General features: G+C 45.8%; 1 long non-coding RNA gene across 6 annotated transcripts in view; it reads right to left on the reverse strand.

The window, feature by feature from the left end:
* Nucleotides 1-20818, reverse strand: part of LOC149120536 (uncharacterized) — a 111637-nt gene that overhangs the window by 43526 nt on the left and 47293 nt on the right. For all 6 annotated transcript variants that reach the window (XR_016225918.1, XR_016225921.1, XR_016225916.1 and 3 more), the window contains one exon: nucleotides 2987-3142. This is a non-coding gene — a long non-coding RNA (uncharacterized LOC149120536). The remainder of the gene's footprint in view (nucleotides 1-2986; nucleotides 3143-20818) is intronic.

Raw genomic sequence — 20818 nt, forward strand, 5'->3', positions numbered from 1 at the left:
GAGTAGCAGCACAGGTCTACAGCATCTTAGTCACCAGGGGTGGAGCCTCTGCCAGGGTTAGAGGTGCTCACTCTGCACTTGCTTCACTGGATCAATAGGTGGCAATGTCTTCACTGCTCAGGCTGCTTTACAACCCATTTTCATAAATGGCAGGACCCCAGCAGATATCATGAGGTATTTTACTGGAAAACTGTGGATCCCATTACATTTAGCATGTTATCTCTATGTACCTCAAAAATGTAGGGGTCTGCCAAGAATTACTCAAATTCTACCTGCATAGAGCAGAGGGCTATACACCATGAACATTAGTCTACCACAAGAATATTTCTTGGGGACGGCACTGTGGCAGAGCAGGAAAAGCTTCTGCCTGCAGTGCTGGCGTCTCATAAGAGCGCTCGTTTGAGTCCCCACTGCTCCACTTCCAATCCAGATCTGTGATATGGCCTAGGAAAGTGGAAGACGGCCCAGGTGCTTGGGGCCCTGCACCCACGTGAGAGACACAGAAGAAGCTCCGGGCTCCTGGCTACATATCAGCTCAGCTCTGGCCACTGCGGCCCTATGGGGAGTGAACCAGCAGATCGAAGACCTCTCTCTTTCTCTCTCTCTCTGCCCCTACCTCTGTGCAGCTCTGCCCTTCAAATAGATAAATAAATCTTCAAAACAACCTTTCTTTCCCCGTTTGACACTCACATGTCATCTTCCACAGTAATCAGGGGGGAAATCAAGCAAGGAGATTCATTAGTGTAGGAGAGGTTACCAATCACATAAAGCTCAATGTTTGTTGAAGCAGCAATTTGAAATTTAACATCATATGTAAGAAAATGTTTACAAAGTTTAAATGTCATTGAAATCTGCACTCTGAAAACTACACATATACCAATTCATTGAAGGATTTCCTGGACTCTATGCCTGTTCTCTCACTATAGCACTTCAGTAGAAAGCTTCAAAATATTTCCAATATTGAACCACAAGTCACAGTTTTAGTTTTCCCATTCATAATTATTGAGGCCTACATAACTCACAAACAAAACTGTATAAAGGTGAAACAAAGGCATTGTTTGTAGCAAATTCTCCATCTAGTTTTCCCCCATAGATCTGACTTTCATTAAACAGAGGAAAAGCATCTTAAGATGTATGGCATAAACCACTCTAATTTTGGAATTTCCCCAGAAAGCTTCTATATTTTAACTTCTTCTTAGTAGTACACTAGAAATTGCTAGCCTAGGATTTTTGTGGGAGACGCTAAAGTTTAATGGTGGTCACAGGAGCAGAGGTGTGGAAAAAGTGACGGAATTGAGACATAAAAGCAAAAAGCCAAAGAATCCCACATTCCTGTGGCTTTGAGAAGGGTGTAGGGACCAGCCAGCCTTTGAGATGCCTGGTGATTGTTATCAGAGAACATCTGTGGATTGGGAGCATGAGAAAACAAAAGAACAGATGTTTCTTGGTGTGTTGTGTGTGAGGGAAAGGAATTATGGAATCAAGGATCAAGTTTGAAAATAGCCAAAAGGAGAAAACCATGGGCAATATAAACAGGTCTAGCTAATGATGGGAGAAAAAGCCAAGACCTTCCTGAAACACAGTACAGAGATAAGGCTGTCTAGGATGAGAAGGCCAGTGTGAACAAACACTTAGACTTAAAATGGGGTCAATTCAACTTCTGGATTTGAATAATTGGCACTAACAGGAACACCGAGAGTGGATAATGAGGAAACTGGAACATCCATGAGGACTTGCACCAAGGGGTGGTTTCTGAGTAGTCACTGGTCAGCATCTCATAAGATGAGGTTCAAGGAATGACCCTTGGGTGTCAACACTAGTAACTGCTAACCAGAAGGAAGGGAGACTTAATTCACCACATACTGTAAGAACCAAACCACAAAACACAATACCTACGGATTTTGAAATTTTGTGTTGTTTAAAACACAGGGACAAATAGGGATTTCATTTCATCAACCGAAGTTTTAGAACCAATTACGTGGCAACCATTGTGGATACTGTGCAGAAACAATGCCCCTGCCTTCTCAGACCTAAAAATGCTCTAAACATATCATAATCCAAATGATTTCAATATTTCATATTTCAAAATCTAATGTAGAAGTAAAAAGAACCTGTATTGAGTTATTCAGAACCTTACAGTTTTATAACTGCAACAAATATACTTAGGAAGTAATGCTGACTTCTAAAAATTTCGGTGCCATCCTCTGATCTAGGTGCTTCTGATGATAAACAGAGTCCCCATACTCCTAGTCAATGCAATAATATGACTGGGACATGTAAATTTTGCATGATATGTCTCCCCACATAACCACATTCATTAACACAATATAACAATGTATTTCTCAGGAACTTTTTCAAAAAATTAGGGAAACACTGGATAGCACAGAGGCAGAATCAGATTTCAGTGGGGCAATGACAACAATATGCAACCATCTTTTTGGGTTTACCACTCAATGCTATCACTGCTGTGTGGCAGAACCTTCAATGCAAACTGAGATAAACTATCTTAGCAAATTACGAAAAACAGGAAGCAAATCCTGCGAGCAGGAACTTCCTTTCTCGATGACCAGATCCATTTTCTCAGCTCCTATACACTAAGAAGAACTATAAACCTAGCAAATAAAACAAGAGACCTGGAAATTAACACAGTCACTGGGCATCTTAATTGCCCACCCAAAAGAAGATGACACACCTGCTGGTTCACCCATCCTGGCATCAGAATTCAGCCAGGTAGACTCACACCTCCTGGAACTCTATGTGATACCTCCTAGCACATATATGTTTTACAATATACAATTTAAAATCTCTTTATAACATATGATATAGAATTTATAATATATAATAAAAATTTATAATATTCAATTTATAACGTACAATATAATACACAATTTTTTCTTCATTCCCCCTGGCTCCTGAAGGCCCAAGTGTCCCCTGCCTGTGTCCAGGACCGGCATATGATATGCACAAACATTTCAAGAAGACTCACCAGGTGAGGATGGTCAAACCTGAGGGTCCTGTGGAATCCACTGCCACTCCCCGACACCAGCAGTCCGGCCCTTCCTGCAGTGTTGTTCTTGGCTGCTCACCTCCTTATTCTTAGTGCCAGGGCTTAGCACACGTTCCAATGAAGAACTCCATGATGCTGGACACCAAGAAGAGAAAAGGCAAACAGCAGCACTGAGCACCCTTTTTATAAACTCAGAATTCAATGGCATGCATCAGTTCTGATTGTCCAATCAGAAAACAAAGACCAAGCCTGCACAGGTCTGCACAGGGGGTATGGCTCCAGGCTTCTCCTGAGCTCTTACTGTCAGTCCCAAGTAGGAAGTGAGGCCAGGCTCCAGTGCGGTGGGGCCACAGGTTGATTGTTTCTTTCACTTTTGTCATGCAAATTATTCCACCATTCCATTTAAAATTTGACAGAGTTTTTCTCTTTGGGTACCATATATACTCACCTGCTTTTTCTCCTGAGAGTGTTAAATAAAGTGAAATTGCTTTCATACAACTCATGCATTGGGAGTGGTGGTTGTTTTTCAACCTCTGGATTACAGAAAGAAAACAAATATGGGATGCTGGCATTGCAGGTGGTGGCTTAACCCCCTGCACCACAACACTAACCCCTACCCACAGAATTTTAGAAGCCCAATGATTCAGAAACAGATTGTCTCATATGTGGAAGGAAGGCAAATGTATAGTTCTGGTAAGTCAGAATTATTTTCACTGCAGTAAACAAGAAAACACATGATATTTCAACTAGATGATGAGGTGTCAGATATCACACAAAGGATTCATTTAGCATCATCGTTACCACTGCTGTATCTTTTCCTCTAACAATTGGTTTAGTCGCTTGCTTTAAGTTTGTGGCCAGCCTTGGAAAGCTGGAAATCTTGATGCCAAACACATGTGAGATGAAATTTAATACAGAGGCATACCAGCTAGAACCACAGCCTAGACCTAATTCTAGTGTTTACCTCTTGGCGATAATTGGAAATCATGAACTGTATATAAGTAAGAAAACACCATCTCCACCTCCAGATTCCACATTAAGCACCATGTGCACTGACCAATAATGCTTTACTCCCTCCTCTTTACTAAAAGAATAATAAAAATAAGTCTATGATTGCTGCACTATGTTTATAAGATACCTCTGCTTAAAGATCCACCTTTAAATACAAAATTTCAAGGTTGCAGAATAACTCTAAGAGGTTTCTAACTCAGAGAAAGTTCCAGGAGGCAAGGTCAGGCCTATCCTTGTCTCTAGAAAAGTGGGCAAACCCCCAGGGCCGCAACTATTCCCCCAACCCCCGAGGGGACTCAAAAACATGTGAGGGAGCAATATTGAAAAGCCACAAGTTGAGAGACTGTGGACTAACGGAACCCTGCCAACCATCTAAATTGAAAGAGAACCATCATGCAGACATTGTGCAGATACCACACCACCTGTGGGTAAGACTTCCCAAGTGTGCACAGCACCAGCCCTGGAAATGCCAGTCACAGAGTGCAATGGTGCCCACGGGAGCTGTGCAGTGTGACCACTTGGCCAGTAATAACATCTCTACCCAACAGCTCTCAAGTAGCTCATGAGTATAACAGCTACATCGTGTAAAAACTAGCAGAAGTGATTTTTACAGTTTCAAGAATATCTACAGCTCACCTCACACAAGTCAGTATGTGTCATTTCTGGGGAACACTTTATCAGCAAACTTCAACAAAAATTTCAGTCAAGGTTTTAGGTCAGTGAGTACTGTGGGTCTGCAAGATTATTTTTCTTTCTGCTTGATGCTTCCTTTGAATGGTTAAAGGTTCTTGTTTTAAAACATTTCATATATTTTATGAGTCTGCTGAGTATCTCACTTCCCATGTTGGATCACTCTCCCCTTTATTTATTCTATCGGTTAGTGTTAGCAGATACTAGACTTGTTTATGTGCTCCCTTTGACTCTTAGTCCTTTCATTATGATCAATTGTGAACTGAAATTGATCACTTGGAATAGTGAGATGGCATTGGTACATGCCACCTTGATGGGATTGAATTGGAATCCCCTGGTATGTTTCCAACTCTACCAATTGGGGCAAGTCAGCCCGAGCATGCCCCAAATTATACATCTCTTCCCTCTCTTATTCCCACTTTTATGTTTAACAGGGATCACATTTCAGTTAATTTTCAACACTTAAGAATAACTGTGTGATAATTACAGAATTACAGAAAGAGAGGGAGAGACAGAGAAAGAGAAACGGCTTCCATACACTAGTTCACTCCCCAAATGGCCACAATGCCCAGGGCTGTGCCAGACTGAAGCCAAGAGCCAGGAGCCTCTTCTGGCTTTCCCTGGTGGATGCAGGAGCCCAAGCACTTGGGCTACCTTGTGCTGCCCTCCCAAGTGCATTAGCAGAGAGCTGGATTGGAAGTTTAGCTGGGACTTTGAATCAGTGTCCATATGGGATGCTGGCATCACGGGCGGTGGCTTTACCACCTAAGCCACAATGCTGGCAACAAATGTTCTTATTTTTTACTTTAAGATTTACAAAACTACCCAGAAATCTAGAAATTTTATAACACAGCTAATAACTGACAGGAAGAGAGTTAATAATGGGTGGAGTAGGGCATCTGGTACAATGGTTAAGGAGAAACTACCTGACCTGCTGAGTGGACAGTGCTGCCTGTGACTGTCCTCCAAACTTACTTTATTTTCAGCTGTGAGCACCAGAGCTTTGAAAGCACATTTAATAATGTACAACACATAGACGCAGAACAAAGGGCAGTCAGGCACAAGAGTGCACTGCTCTAGTCTTATCCACACTGAAGGTGCAGAGGTCTGTTCAACACCTGTGTAAATTTCAACAAAGTCAGCCTTGTGGTAGGGAGAGAGCTGGCATGCAACGCCACTTCATTCTACAGAATGCTGACAGACTTGCTGTCTAGTGGTTCAGATGCTGCGTTCTAGTGGTTCAAGTGCTACTGTACATGAACAGCATCACTCTTTCAAAGACACACACATGAGGTTCACAGTTTCATTCGCCTCAACATGGCATTTGACAAAGAAAGTAGGTAGCTCAATTATCTCCCTCTAGCAAATCAAAAGTCAGTGCAGCTCCCGGGATTCTTCTGGAACCTGCCTAACTGGCTCTTTTCTCAGGCATTCTGTACTTGCTATTGCCAGACCCAGCTGGATGGGGCCTTCTACAGGTTATCATGGGGCTCAGGCTTTACTGCACGTGGGTCTCCATTCAAGAGTCCCATCAGCAAATAACCTTCCAAGACCATTCGAGTGGCATCCTCTCCTGCACCTGGTCTCCCCACACATACCTCCTCCCTTGTCCTTTTCTCTGCTTTATTCTTCATCTGAAGTCTTCACCACTTGACATTATATGCTACTGGATGTGTTCAAGGCTGACCCACTCTAGAATGCAAGCTCGTGAAGGCAGAGCATGGTCTTGTTTATCATGATATTCCCAGGGTCCATGGCAAGTAACAACCTTCAATAAACATTATCTGAATTAATAAACAGGAATGGAAGCCAAACACTTCTGTTTCTAGCTTAACAGATGCTCACCTCCCTGTTAGCTTTAACAAACTCCTCTACACTGCCTGTCCTTGGTGTGCCAACAGGCAGTGATGGAAGGGCAGCTCTCCCCTTCCGTGGCGCTGCAGCATTAAGTTGTTATAAGACCATCTCCCCACCCTTCTGAGGCTATGCTCCATGCTAGTGAAAAGACACAGTTTTACCAGAAATCAACCCAAACATCTACAGCCAACTTATATTTGATCAAGGATCTAAAACCAATTCCTGGGGCAAGGACAGTCTATTCAATAAATGGTGCTGGGAAAACTGGATTTCCACGTGCAGAAGCATGAAGCAAGACCCCTACCTGACACCTTACACAAAAATCCACTCAACATGGATTAAAGACCTAAATCTACGACCTGACACCATCAAGTTATTAGAGAATATTGGAGAAACCCTTCAAGATATTGGCACAGGCAAAGAGTTTCTGGAAAAGACCCGGGAGGCACAGGCAGTCAAAGTCAAAATCAACTATTGGGATTGCATCAAACTGAGAAGTTTCTGTACTGCAAAAGAAACAGTCAGGAGAGTGAAGAGACAACCGACAGAATGGGAAAAAATATTTGCAAACTATGCAACAGATAAAGGGTTAATAACCAGCATCTACAAAGAGATCAAGAAACTCCACAAAAACAAAACCAACAACCCACTTAAGAGATGGGCCAAGGACCTCAATAGACATTTTTCAAAAGAGGAAATCCAAATGGTCAACAGGCACATGAAAAAATGTTCAAGGTCACTAGCAATCAGGGAAATGCAAATTAAAACCACAATGAGGTTTCACCTCACCCCGGTTAGAATGGCTCACATACAGAAATCTACCCACAACAGATGCTGGCGAGGATGTGGGGAAAAAGGGACACTAACCCACTGTTGGTAGGAATGCAAACTGGTCATGCCACTATGGAAGTCAGTCTGGAGAGTCCTCAGAAACCCGAAGATAACCCTACTGTTCAACCCAGCCATCCCACTCCTTGGAATTTACCCAAAGGAATTTAAATTGGCAAACAAAAAAGCGGTCTGCACCCTAATGTTTATTGCAGCACAATTCACAATAGCCAAGACCTGGAACCAACCTAAATGCCCATCAACGGTAGACTGGATAAAGAAATTATGGGATATGTACTCTTTAGAATACTATACCACAGTAAGAAACAACGAAATCCAGTCATTTGCAACAAAATGAAAGAATCTGGAACACAAAATCATGCTGAGTGAAATAAGCCAGTCCCAAAGGGACAAATACCATATGTTCTCCCTGATCGGTGACAACTGACTGAACACCAAAAAGGAAACCTGTTGAAGTGAAATCGACACTATGAGAAACGGTGACTTGATCAGCATAGCCCTGACTGTTAATGAACAACTTAATACATTATCCCTCTTAGTAGTTTTTTTCGTCTCTTCTACTTAATATGACTGGTTTAATTCTGTAATTAATACACAGTTATTCTTAAGTGTTGAAATTTAACTGAATTGTGATCCCTGTTAAACATAAGAGTGGGAATAAGAGAGGGAAGAGATGTATAATTTGGGACATGCTCAAGCTGACTTGCCCCAAATGGTAGAGTTAGAAACATACCAGGGGATTCCAATTCAATCCCATCAAGGTGGCATGTACCAATGCTATCTCACTAGTCCAAGTGATCAATTTCAGTTCACAATTGATCATAATGAAAGGACTAAGAGTCAAAGGGAGCACATAAACAAGTCTAGTACCTGCTAATACTAACCGATAGAATAAATAAAGGGGAGAGTGATCCAACATGGGAAGCGAGATACACAGCAGACTCATAGAGTGACAGATGTCCTAAATAGCACTCTGGCCTCAGAATCAGCCCTAAAGCCATTCCGATCTGGCTGAAAAGCCCATGAGAGTATTTCAGGCATGGAAAGCCAAGACACTCTGGCAAAAAAAAAAAAAAAAACACCAACAAACACAACCTCAATCTCCACGAGTGAGATCCCAGTGGAAAGAACAGGTCTTCAAAGAAGGAGGTACCTTTCTCTGAAGGGAGGAGAGAATCTCCACTTTGACTATGACCTTGTCTAAACAAGATAAGAGTCTGAGAACTCAAGGGGCTTCCATAGCCTTGGAAACTCATGACTGGAGCATGGGGAGATTACTGAGGCCATAAACAAGAGTGTCAATTTGTAAAGTCAACAACAGGAGTCACTGTGCACTTACTCCTCATGTAGGATCTCTGTCCTTAATGTGCTGTACATTGAGACTTAATGCTATAATGAGTACTCAAACCGTATATTTCACTTTGTGTTTCTATGGGGGTTCAAACTGTTGAAATCTTTACTTAATGTATAATAACTGATCTTCTGTAAAAAAAAAAAAAGAAGAAATTATCAATTCCCAACTTGACTCTCACTGGGATTAAACATGCAATAGGTCTGATCTGATTTCATCATCATTAAAAAAAATCATCTATTATTTTTCACTTTACGTTTCTGTGTGGGAGCAAACTGTTGAAATCTTCACTTAATGTATGCTAAACTGATCTTCTGTATATAAAGAGAATCAAAAATGAATCTTGATGTGAATGGAAGGGGAGAGGGAGTGGGAAAGGGGAGGGTTGCGGGTGGGAGGGACGTAATGGGGGGGAAGCCATTGTAATTCCTAAGCCATACTTTGGAAATTTATATTCATTAAATAAAAGATAAAAAAAAAAAAAGAAAAGACACAGTTTTACCATCTAAGCTACACACAGATTCAGCGAGAGCACATGGGTTGCTGTGCCACCCTGGCATCCCAGCAAGATCCCACAGTCCCCGCAGGAAGCACTCAGCTCCACCCTGAGGTAGCACTCATAAATCCACCATGTGTGTCTATGATCACAGTTGGATATCCAAGTGGTCACACAGATCCGAGGAACTCTGTTACATGTTTTCTGGCATCTGAACACTCAGAGTGAACTCAGTACAACATTTCTAGCAGCCAGAGCCTCTACACCTAGGACCAAGCAGCTCAGAACATGTCTTGTGGGTGGGGGCAGTGAACTTCCCAAGGCAGGAAATGTTCAAGTTGCACAGAAAGTCTTGACCTCTGATCCAAGATCCATTTGTGGGGCCTGGAGGTCACCTTAGTTATAAGGGGGCTGTTCTGGATGCAACATTTCTATCATCGGCCTTGTGTGGACCTTGATTCCAGGCTCAGGGCAGCAACAGAGCAGGAACAGCCTTCTCCCCTGAGTCATTTGCCAGTACAGTTCTGAAAGTGTGGTACCAAAGAAACATGAAGCAGAGTCGTGCGGACTCAGTAGAGCTCACAGAAATTGCAGGGGGCCTCTGTCACACAGCAGCATTCCAGTTCCTCTCAGTGCTCAAGGTCACGGAAGAGGAGCCAGGGACTTTATCTGGTGATGCATTCTGGGTTCAGGAGCCTAAGACCTTGGACCATCTCCATCTGCTTTCCGAGGGATGTTAGCAGCCAGCTGGATCACACGGGGAATGGCTTCTGGGAGGGCCTGGCATGGTGAGGTAGCAGGTAAAGCCACCGCCTGCAGTATCAGCTTCCCATATGGGCGCTGGTTCGAGTCCTGGCTGCTCCACTCTGATGCAGATCTCTGCTGTGGTCTGGGAAAGCAGTACAAGATGGCCGAAGTCCTTGGGCCCCTGCACCCATGCAGGAGATCCCAGGGAGGCTCCTGGATCCTGGCTTTGGATTCGCTCTGCTGCAGCCATAGCAGCCAATTAGGGAGTGGACCAGCAGATGGAAAACCTGTCTGTCTGTCTCTCTCTCTCTCTCTCTTTCTCTCTCTCTGCATCTCATCCTCTCTGTGTGTAACTATGAATTTCAAATAACTAAATAAGATATTTGAGAAGAAGTAAAAAATTAAAAAAGGAAAACGTAGCTATAAACAAAGTACTACATCAAGGCCATCTACTAGAGCTTATGTCAAATTTGAGACTCTACGCATTAAATACCCTATTAACACAGAATTTGAAAAGGTATTTAACTCCGTCTTAGAAAACATTCAGGTAACCATTCATTGTCTTCTTCCTTAAAACATTCTGTGTGGTTTACCTGTGACTTACGCACCAGGAAATCTTTGTAATTTATTTATTCAACACTTAGGTACCCACTCACACAAGGACTTGAAACACCTGTGATCTACACAGTTCTTCACTGAACAGCTATACTTCCCAATACCCACCTTCCACAGTCTACCCCTGCATTTAATCTATGGATCATGTTTGAAACAGGACAAATCATGCCTTCCACAAACCAAGAGAGAATGCAGAAAGATAGCATCTGAGGTCACTGCTAACTTTTTCCATGAGCATGCTATCATGTTGGTACTTTTTCATTCATTTCTCAATGTTAGATAAAAATTGGGAGGGAGAAAGTCCAACTATCCCTATTTCCAGATGACATGATTCTATATATAGCAGATCCAAAAGATTCCACTATTGAAACTCAGACTAGAGGTTGGTAAAATGGCAGGACAGAAAATCAACAGCCTTTTCATACACAGACAAGGTCAAGGCTGAGAAAGAACTTCTGAGACCAATCCTGTACACATAATTACAGAATAAATAAAATGGCTTGGAATAAATTTAACCAAGGATGTTCAATATCTGAGAATCACAGAGGATTAAAGAAAGGGATAGAAGAGGACAACAACAACAAACCAAATAGAGAAGCTTCTGCGCTGCAGAAGAAACACTCAGCAATGTGAAGAGGCACCTAACAGAAAGGGAGAAATAATCTGCAAAGCATGTAACTGATAAAGGAACAACTACCAGAAACTTTCAATAAAATCAACAACAGCACAATCAAAGCTTAGCACACTGTGCGCAACTGACAGTTACTCCGGAAATGCAAGGGTGGCTACCCTACAAAATCAATCATTCCCAGAACAGAATACACATGGGGAAAGCCCACAAACTATCCCGATAGACACAGAAAATCTGGTTCACAGAAACGTCCATCACTCTCGCGATACTAAAACACAAATTATCATATCAGGAACAGAAGCAACACCTCGGCCGGACAAGGCTCTTTCGTGAAAAACCCACAGAGCGCGAACATCAGACCCAACGTGAGGAACCCGAAACTGGCCTCCCAGACCAGGAAACAGACACGCACTTTCGCTCTCCTTCCTCCCATCAACAGTCTCTGACATCTGGAGCAGGGCGGCTGGGCCCTCGAAAAGCAAACAGATGGGAACGCGAGGCCGTTCCGGGAGGAGACTGAGCCACCTCTGCTCTCGCCCAGTGGCTCGCACCCTGGGGACCCTTCCAGACCGTCGCACAGCATGACCGCGACCCCACCCGCGTCTTCGGGATCCAAGAGCAACAAGCACGCGAGCAGCCAAGACGCCCAGCGGGTAACCGCAACAGCCGCGCGTCACTCGCCTCCAACTGCGGCCCGGGCTGCTGCCGGGTCAGAGGTCCACGAAGGTCGTGGCTTCCAGAAGGGGCCAAAGAAGAGCAACGCGCCTGGAAAATGGCATGGAAGCCTCGGACACGCAGCCTCTCCTGATCCGGCCTGCCCCTGGGGCCGCTGGGTCTCCCTCAGGCTCGGCCAGCCGCATCGATGACGGCTCCTCTCCTCCCAGCTTGCGCAGGCTCTGGAGCAGGAGCGGACCCGCGGCGCTGACTCCGAGCGGAGCACTGCGGGACAGTCAGCGCCGGGCCTGCGGGTGCACTTCCGGGTCACAGTGCCAGGCTCAGGTGCACTCCCCACGGGCCGTCACCATGGCGCCCCAGGACGCACCTGCACACTGCTGCATCCAGCGTCCCAAGCCCCAAGGCCGCTTCCAGTCCCACCTCTCCAGACTGTGACCAGGGATGCGGACGCTGATGGCCCAGGTTCTCTGGACCCCACCTTCCTGCCTCGTGGGAGTCCTCAATGGAGCTCCTGCCTCCTGCCTCCTGCCTGGTCCAGCGCTGGCCGTTCATTGCAGCCACTTGGGGAGAGAAGCAGTGCAGGGGGCATCGTCAAGCTCTCTCTCTCTCTCTCTGTCTCTGAGTGATCGTCCATCTGGGGGTTCACCCCCGAGGTGGCTACAAAGGCCCGGACTGGGACAGAAGCCAGGGTCTGAAGCAGAAGCCAGGGACTTTAGCCGGCGATCCATTCAGGGTTCAGGGGCCTAAGCCCTTGGGCCGTCTCCCTCTGCTTTCCCAGGCGTGTTAGCAGATAGCTGGATCCCACAGCGAATGGCTTCCGGGAGGGTCAGCACTGTGAGGTAGCAGGTAAAGCCACCACCTGCAGTGATGTCATCCCATATGCGCGCCGGTTCGAGTATTGCTGCTCCACTTACTTCTGACGCAGCTCTCTGCTGTGGTCTGGGAAGGCAGCAGAAGATGCCCCAAGTCCTTGTGCCTCTTCACCTATGAGCAGATCCCGACGAGGCTCCTGGCTCCTGGCTTCAGATACTCTCAGCGACGCCCATTGCAGCCAATTGGGTAATGGACCAGCAGATGGAAGACCTGAATTCTCCTCTCCTCTCCTCTCCTCTCCTCCCCTCCCACCCTGCCTGCCTCGCTCTCATCTCCTCCATGTGTAACTCTCAATGTCAAATAAATAAATAAGATCTTCAAGAAAAGTAAAGCAATGTAAAAAGGAAGACATAGCTACAAATAAAATAAATACCACATCAAGGACAACTACAAGAGTATTTTTTTAGAATTTGGTATTATATGCATTACCTACCATATTAACCCAGAATTTGAAAAAGAGTTTAACTCGGTCTTAGAAAAGATGTTGGTACCCAGTCATTCTCTTCTGTCTTACAAACATTCTGTGTGGCATTATCTCTGACTTGTGCTGAGGAAATCTTTGGAAATTATGTATTCAGACACTTACGTACCCACTCCCACAAGGACTTGAAACACCTGTGATCTACAGAGTTCTCCACCGAACACAGCTCTGCTTCCCAATCCCCGCCCTCCACAGTCTAGCCCTGCCTTTAAAGTATGGATCATGTTGGGAATAGACCAAATCGTGTCTTCCACAAAGCAAGATAGAATACAGAAAGGAAGCATCTGAGGTCACTGTGGACATTTTCTGCATGCACATTATCATGTTGGTACTTTCTCCTCTCATTGCTCAATGTCAGATACAAATTGGGAAGGAGGAATTCCAACTATCCCTATTTGCAGACGACATGATTCTATACATATAGGAGATCCAAAAGACTCCACTAAGAGACTATCGAGACTCAGAGTAGAGTGTGGTAAAGTGGCAGGAGAGAACACCAGCAGCCTATTTGTATACACAGACAATGGCATGGCTGAGAAAGGATTTCAAAGGCCAATCCCGTTCACATAGCTACAAAGAAAAGAAAATAGCTTGGAATCAATTTAACCAAGGATGTTCAATAGCTAAGAATCACAAAACATTAAAGAATGAAGTAGAAGAAGGCACCAAAAAAAACCCCATAATAATAACAATTTGAGCAGCTTCTGCACTGCCAAAGAGACACTCAGCAAAGTGAAGAGGCAAACGAACAGTTGCAAAGCATGCAACTGATAAAGTATAAACTGCCAGAAACTTTCAAGAAACTCAACACCAGAAAAACAAACCACCCACTCAAGAAATGGGCAAGGGACTTCAGCAGGCAAAATATTTCAAGAAAGGAAATCTAAATGGCCAGCAAACACATGCAGAAATGCTCAGGATCACCAGCCATCAGGGAAATGCAAATCGATACTACAATGGCCTTGAGGATGTCAGGGAAGAGGCACCCTCATCCACTGCTGGTGGGAATGTAAACGGGTATCGCCACTGTGGAAGAGAGTAGGGAGATAAGTCAGGAATCTGAATACTGACATCATATAAGCCAGCCATTGCACCCCTGGGAATATACCCAAGGGAAATGAAATCAGCATACCAAAAAAGAGTGATCTCTGCCTGCATATTTACTACAGCTCAATGCACAGTAGCAACGATGTTCAATCAGCCAAAATGCCCAACTGCTAAAGACTGAATAAAGACATTATGGGCTATGGACACCATGACATGCATATACAGACTGCATGGCCTGGCTACTATGCATCCTACTGCAGTAAGCATAGGCCTGTGAAATCCTCTCTGTCTACACAATGACTTCTTCTCCTTCAATATGTTCCCAGTTGTGGGTACATCCATACAGTTTTCCATGTTGACAGGACTAATTTCACATGGGAATTGTATTGCTATACAGAATGCAGACATCGGATCCATGAACCCAATTTTACCTTCAAACACTGGAACAGCAAAGTATATCTTGAGAAACTGGAAGGAGGAAAAAGATTCAAGCAGAAATCCACCCAACGGCATAGAAAATACCACAACAGACATTCAGTGAGACCAAGCTACAGGGCTTGAAAACTCAGTCAACCTGACAAAACGTTGATCCACAGGAAGCAGGGGAAAAAAGGAGAACAGACTCAAGTGACTTGACAAAAGAAATGACAGGGAGGACATTGCTACCAACCTTGCCAAAATAATGATCCAAAAACACTATGGAAAAACCACGGCACAAGGATTTGGTCAACCTAGATAGAGTGGATTGACTCACAGAAAGATGCAAACCACTAAAACTGGATACAGTGAAACAAGAAACTCTGGATACACTTATAATCTGCAAAGAGACTGTAGTAGCAGGGAAACCAAAACAAACAAACCAAACAGCCATAAAGAAAAGTCCAGGTCCAGATGGCTCCACCGGTGAGAACGCCCATGGAAAAGATAATTAAAATCCGTGATTCGCAAACCAGGAGATGAAGAGGAAAACTTCCATTTCATTCCATCAGACCAGCCTCATCCCAACATCCAACACAAGCACATCATAAGGAAAATGGCGCACACATATCCGTCACAAATGTGTCACATGCCTCAACAAAATATTACCAGACGCCATCCAGAAGCACAACCAAGAAGCAGACAGCTGGATCCCAAGGTGAACGGCTTCCAGGAGGGTCGTCACTGTGAGGTAGCTGGTAAAGGCACCACCCGCAGTGCCGGCTTCCCATATGGGCGCTGGTTCAAGTAGGGCTGCTTCACTCACGTCCAATGCAGCTCTCTGCTGTGGTCTGGGAAGGCAGCAGAAGATGCCCCAAATCCTTTTGCCTCTGTACCCATGAGGAGATCTCAGCAAGGCTCCTGGCTCCTGGCTTCAGATACTCTCTGCTATGCCCATTGCAGCCAACTGGGTAATGGACCAGCAGGTGGAAGACTTCTCTCCTCTCTTTATCCCTCCCTCCCTCCTTCCCTCCCTATCTCCCTTCCTCCAATGAAATAAAATGAATAAACGTTTTTAAATTTCATAGAAAAAGAGTACAAATAGCCATCCATCAACTCTTTATCTACAATTACAATTTTGGAACAATTCAACATTCACTTTACTTCACATTCACAGTCTCTATGTCTCCTGAACTATATCAAATAAATGAAGACATGATGCTCTTTTAGCCGTAACTACACCTGCATGTTTCCTAACAACAAAAACATTTTTCTATGATTTTACTTTGATAATCACACTCAGTATATTTGTGATTATACACTAATATGAGGTCGAGTACTGCAGACATTAAATTTCTCCAATCGTTCCAAAAATATCTTTAACCTTTTCTTTTAATCTAGAGTACAAGGAGTCTTCAGAAAATTCAGGGTAAGTGAATTTTATGAAAAACATCTATTCTTGGATTTCCATTTTTTGTACCAATTAAGTTTATTTTCATTCTCTTTTTCTAAGAACTTTTATGATTAAGGACAGCATGGGCTGGCGCTGTGGCAAAACATGTTAAAGCCATGGCCTGAAGTGCCGGCATCGCATATGGGTGTCAGCGAAGTCCCGGCTGCTGCTCTCAAAATCTACCTCTCTGCTATGGTCTAGGAAAGCAGTGGAGGATGGCACAAGTCCTTGGGCCCCTGTACCTACCTGGGAGACCAGGAAGAAGCTCCTGGCTTCACATCAGCACATCCCTGGCCATTGTAGCCATCTAGGGAGTGAACCAGAGGATGGACGATATCTCTCTCTGTCTCTCCCTCTCTCTGTAACTCTGGCTTTCAAATAAATAAAATAATTCTTTATAAAAAAAAAAGTACAGTGCATAGCACTGGATTGTTCTCTCTCTTCTATCTTTAAGCAAGAACAGTCTTTCCAACTGTTTCTACCTAACGGCGATTGAAATACAATTATCTACCTTACAGAGTTGGTGGGAGAGGGCACCTATGAAGCCCAGCACCATGGACTCCACCCATACATCCACGGCATCCAGCAGCCTGCTCTCTGCTGTACTTGTGTACTTGTTGGTGGGAAAGGGCACATAACAACACCCAGTACCATGGCCTCCCTCCGGGCCCCCACAACATCCAGCAGCCTGCTCTCTGTTGCACTTGTTGTTGTGAGAGTGAACAGGAATCACAGGAAGAAAGAGCCCAGCACAGCCTCCTGCAAGGCACCATGGACTCCCCCGTGCACCTGCGGATTCCAGCAGCCTGTTCTCTGCTGCACATGGCAACACCTCATTCCAGAAGCCTGTGAGCCCTGTGAGTCCTTCCCAAGGAGCAAACGGGGCCCACATGTGCTCCCCACTTAAATGCTTCTGAGAGGGACAGACTGAGATCCACTGCAGGGTCAGTTACTGCTGGCAGGAGGCCACAGATGAGCCTCTGCCCCTGAGCCAGAAGCTGTCCCTAGATGAAGGCTTCATGGTGGCCTCCTGACTGCACAGGTGGAACCGCAAGTGATAATTCACAGCCTGTACCAAAATCCCCAAGGGCCTTGGCTGTCCACCTTGCTCTCCCATGACACTGGCTTCTTCTGCCTTTTTCTGTGCAAACAATCAGCATTGCACTTCTGTTAACCATGGTCAGCAAGGAGGGCATCACACACACACACATGTCCTGTCCCACGTATGTGTGTGGCTCCCTCATTGCATTTATAAACCACAGGGTATCCAGCATGCTACTTCTGATTTGCTTTTATTTCAAAACACAAAGGAAGGTGTTCCCATATGTGAGCCACAATCTGCCACTTCATTCTCCACTTAGGATGGCAGAGGGAATGCCTGAGCCTTTCCCATGACAGACGCCAAGGCTACAACACCACCAAGCAGGTCAGCATCGAGCACTGAAGGTGCCACCAGAACCCACACAGCTCAGAGGTCCACTGGAAGCTTCTATGCTGTTCCTAGGGAACAACATTACATGGGAGGTACTGCCCCCTGCTGCTCACAAACAATCCCCACTGGGAGTCTGACTGCCGAGCCTGCCCAGGACCCCGGGCCTGAGCACAATCACTATGCCCAACTCCCGTATGGGGGAGAAGTCGGGATCTGTTTACTCACTGCCCACAGAGAGGAACACCCAAGGCAGAGGCACAGAGCACTGCACAAACTGAGAAAATCCACCGCATCTGATGCTTGAAGCCTGGTAAGACGTCCCCTTGACTTTCTCTGTTGCTAACGCGCCCAGTGCTAAGCCTGCTTGTGAACAACATAAAGAGAATGCTTTTTTTTTTTTTTGACAGGCAGAGTGGACAGTGAGAGAGAGAGACAGAGAGAAAGGTCTTCCTTTGCCGTTGGTTCACCCTCCAATGGCCGCCGCAGCCGGCGCGCTGCGGCCAGCGCACCGCGCGGATCCGATGGCAGGAGCCAGGAGCCAGGTGCTTTTCCTGGTCTCCCATGGGGTGCAGGGCCCAAGCACCTGGGCCATCCTCCACTGCACTCCCTGGCCACAGCAGAGGGCTGGCCTGGAAGAGGGGCAACCGGGACAGAATCCGGCACCCCGACCGGGACTAGAACCCGGGGTGCCGGCGCCGCTAGGCGGAGGATTAGCCTAGTGAGCCGCGGCACTGGCCGAGAACGCTTTCTTAAGCACTAGCACGAGCCAAAGGAATTTCCTGATGGTTCGTCAAACACTGCTTAGAGAAAGCAAATTCTATGCAGGCTGCCATGGACTGAACTGTCTGTTCCTCTAAAATCCATGTCATGAGGCCGTGGAAAACAAGGCAAGGGCATGAGGAGGTGAGGCCTTTGGGAGGTGGCCAGGGTGGCTAAGCTCAGGAGGGTGGGGTCTCCCCATGATAAGAAGAGGTAGAAACACCAGAGTTCCCCTCGGCCTCCTCCAAGTGAGGACACAGCAAGCGGGAAACCCACTCTGCCAGCACTGTGGTCTCCGCCTTCCCAGTCTCCAGATGTGAGAAAGCAATTTCTGCTGCCTCAGTCACTCGTCCTGTGGTGATCTGTTCCAGCAGCCCCAGCTGCCCAACATGGAGTTGCAGGAGAGACCCCAACAAGCTCCCTGTTACAGGAAAGCAGATGAAACGGCCAGGCAAGGAGATGAGCCACAGAAGCGCGGATCAGAACTCTAAGAACTTCAACAACTCCCCAGAGAAGCTGGGGACAATTCTGAGGGGAATATGCTCACAAGTAAGAACAGGAGCCGGCACCGCGGCTCACTAGGCTGATCCTCCACTTGTGGCGCTGCTATCCAGGGTTCTGGTCCTGGTTGGGGCGCCGGATTCTGACCAGTTGCTCCGCTTACAGTCCAGCTCTCTGCTGTGGCCAGGGAGGGCAGTGGAGGACGGCCCAAGTGCTTGGGCCCTGCACCCACATGGAAGACCGGGGAAGGCGCCTGGGTCCTAGCTTCGGATCGGCACAGCCTGCCAGCCATGGTGACCATTTGGGGGGTGAACCAACGGAGGGAGGACCTTTCTCTCTGTGTCTCTCTCTCACTGTCTAACTCTGCTTGTCAAAAAAAAAAAGGAAAGAACAGGAACACAACTCAGAACCCACACACTCAGGGGAGTAGCAGGAGAAAGTGTCCGCGTTCATGATCCACACCACAACACACAAAGCCCTTTGCCTGTCACAGCCAAAACACTGGGAACACAGGACAGAACGAGACAGGGTCCTTGTGCCACACACCTTCTAAACGATGGCATATGGTCTAATGCTTAGGACACACATGCCACACATCAGGGCTCACGCTCCTGACTCCAGCTTCCTGGCAGGGCAGATCCTGAAAGCAGTGGTGATGGCTCAAATAACTGGGTTCTTGCCAACAATGTCAGAGACCTGGATTGAGTTCCTGATTCCTAGTTTCAGCCTGGGGCCATTTTGGGCATTGTGGGAGTGAACTAGAAAATGGGAGATCCCTCTTCTCTTCTCTTCTCTTCTCTTCTCTTCTCTTCTCTTCTCTCCTCTCCTCTCCTCTGCTCTCCTACCCTCCCCTCCTCCCATCCACCCCTCCCCCTCTCCCTCTCCCTCTTTCTCTCTCTCAGCCTCCTTTGCCTTTCAAGTAAGATGAAAATAAATTAAAATTAAATGCCTGTGGTAGTGGTTTGTGCTAGAGACTTGATATCTATATAGGTACACAATCACACACACATACACACATATCCCAAGAAGTAAATAAATAAATAAATAAATTCTTACTCATAAGACCCAAAACTCTAAAATGACTAGAGAAAAGCAGAGAGAAAGGTCCATGGAACTGGTCTGAATAGTAATTTCTTGGATGTGACCCCAAAGGCGTGGGCGACAAAAACAAACATAAACATATGGGATTGCATACAAGAAAATCCTTCTCCAAGCAAAGGAAACAAGCAACAGTTCTCTCAGTAGAGAACCGACCCACACACTGAGAGAGGATACTTCAAATCATTTATCAGCTGAGGGGCTAGTATCTTAATACAAAGAACTCAAATGAATCAGTAACAAGAGAACAAACAGCCCCCGAATGGACATTTCTCGAAAGAAGACATACAAGTAACCATCGCCAATTATCAGAGAAATGCAAATTAAAATCACAACAGGGAGGCCAGTGTTGTGACACGGTGGGTAAGCTGCCACCTGAGACGCTGACATCCACACGGGCATTGGTTTTTGTCCCACTCACTTCACTTCCAATCCAGCTCTCTGCTAATGACCTGGAAAAAGCAGTGGAGGACAGCCCACGTGTATGGGACCCTGCATCCAGGAGCTCCTGGCTCCTGGCTTTGGCCTGGCACAGCTCTGGCCATTGCGGCCATCTGGGGAGCAAACAGGCAGATGAAAGAGCCCTCTCTCTGTCCCTCCCTTTCAATTCCAACCCTAACTTTCAATTAACATATAAATCTTCAAAATAGATAAATAAAAATAAAACCATATAAGTCAGTCCACCAGACTGCCTATTACCAAAAGACCCAGGCCACAGGCACACTTCTCAAGGGAACGTCAGTCAGTACAGCATGTTGAAAACAGCATGGAGGGTCCCCAAAAGTAAAAACAACTCAAACTCTCCCACAACCCCACCAGCCCACGTCT

Source organism: Oryctolagus cuniculus, chromosome 19 (genome assembly GCF_051225735.1).
Source record: "Oryctolagus cuniculus isolate XC-2025 breed Fujian yellow rabbit chromosome 19, ASM5122573v1, whole genome shotgun sequence".
NCBI lineage: Eukaryota > Metazoa > Chordata > Mammalia > Lagomorpha > Leporidae > Oryctolagus > Oryctolagus cuniculus.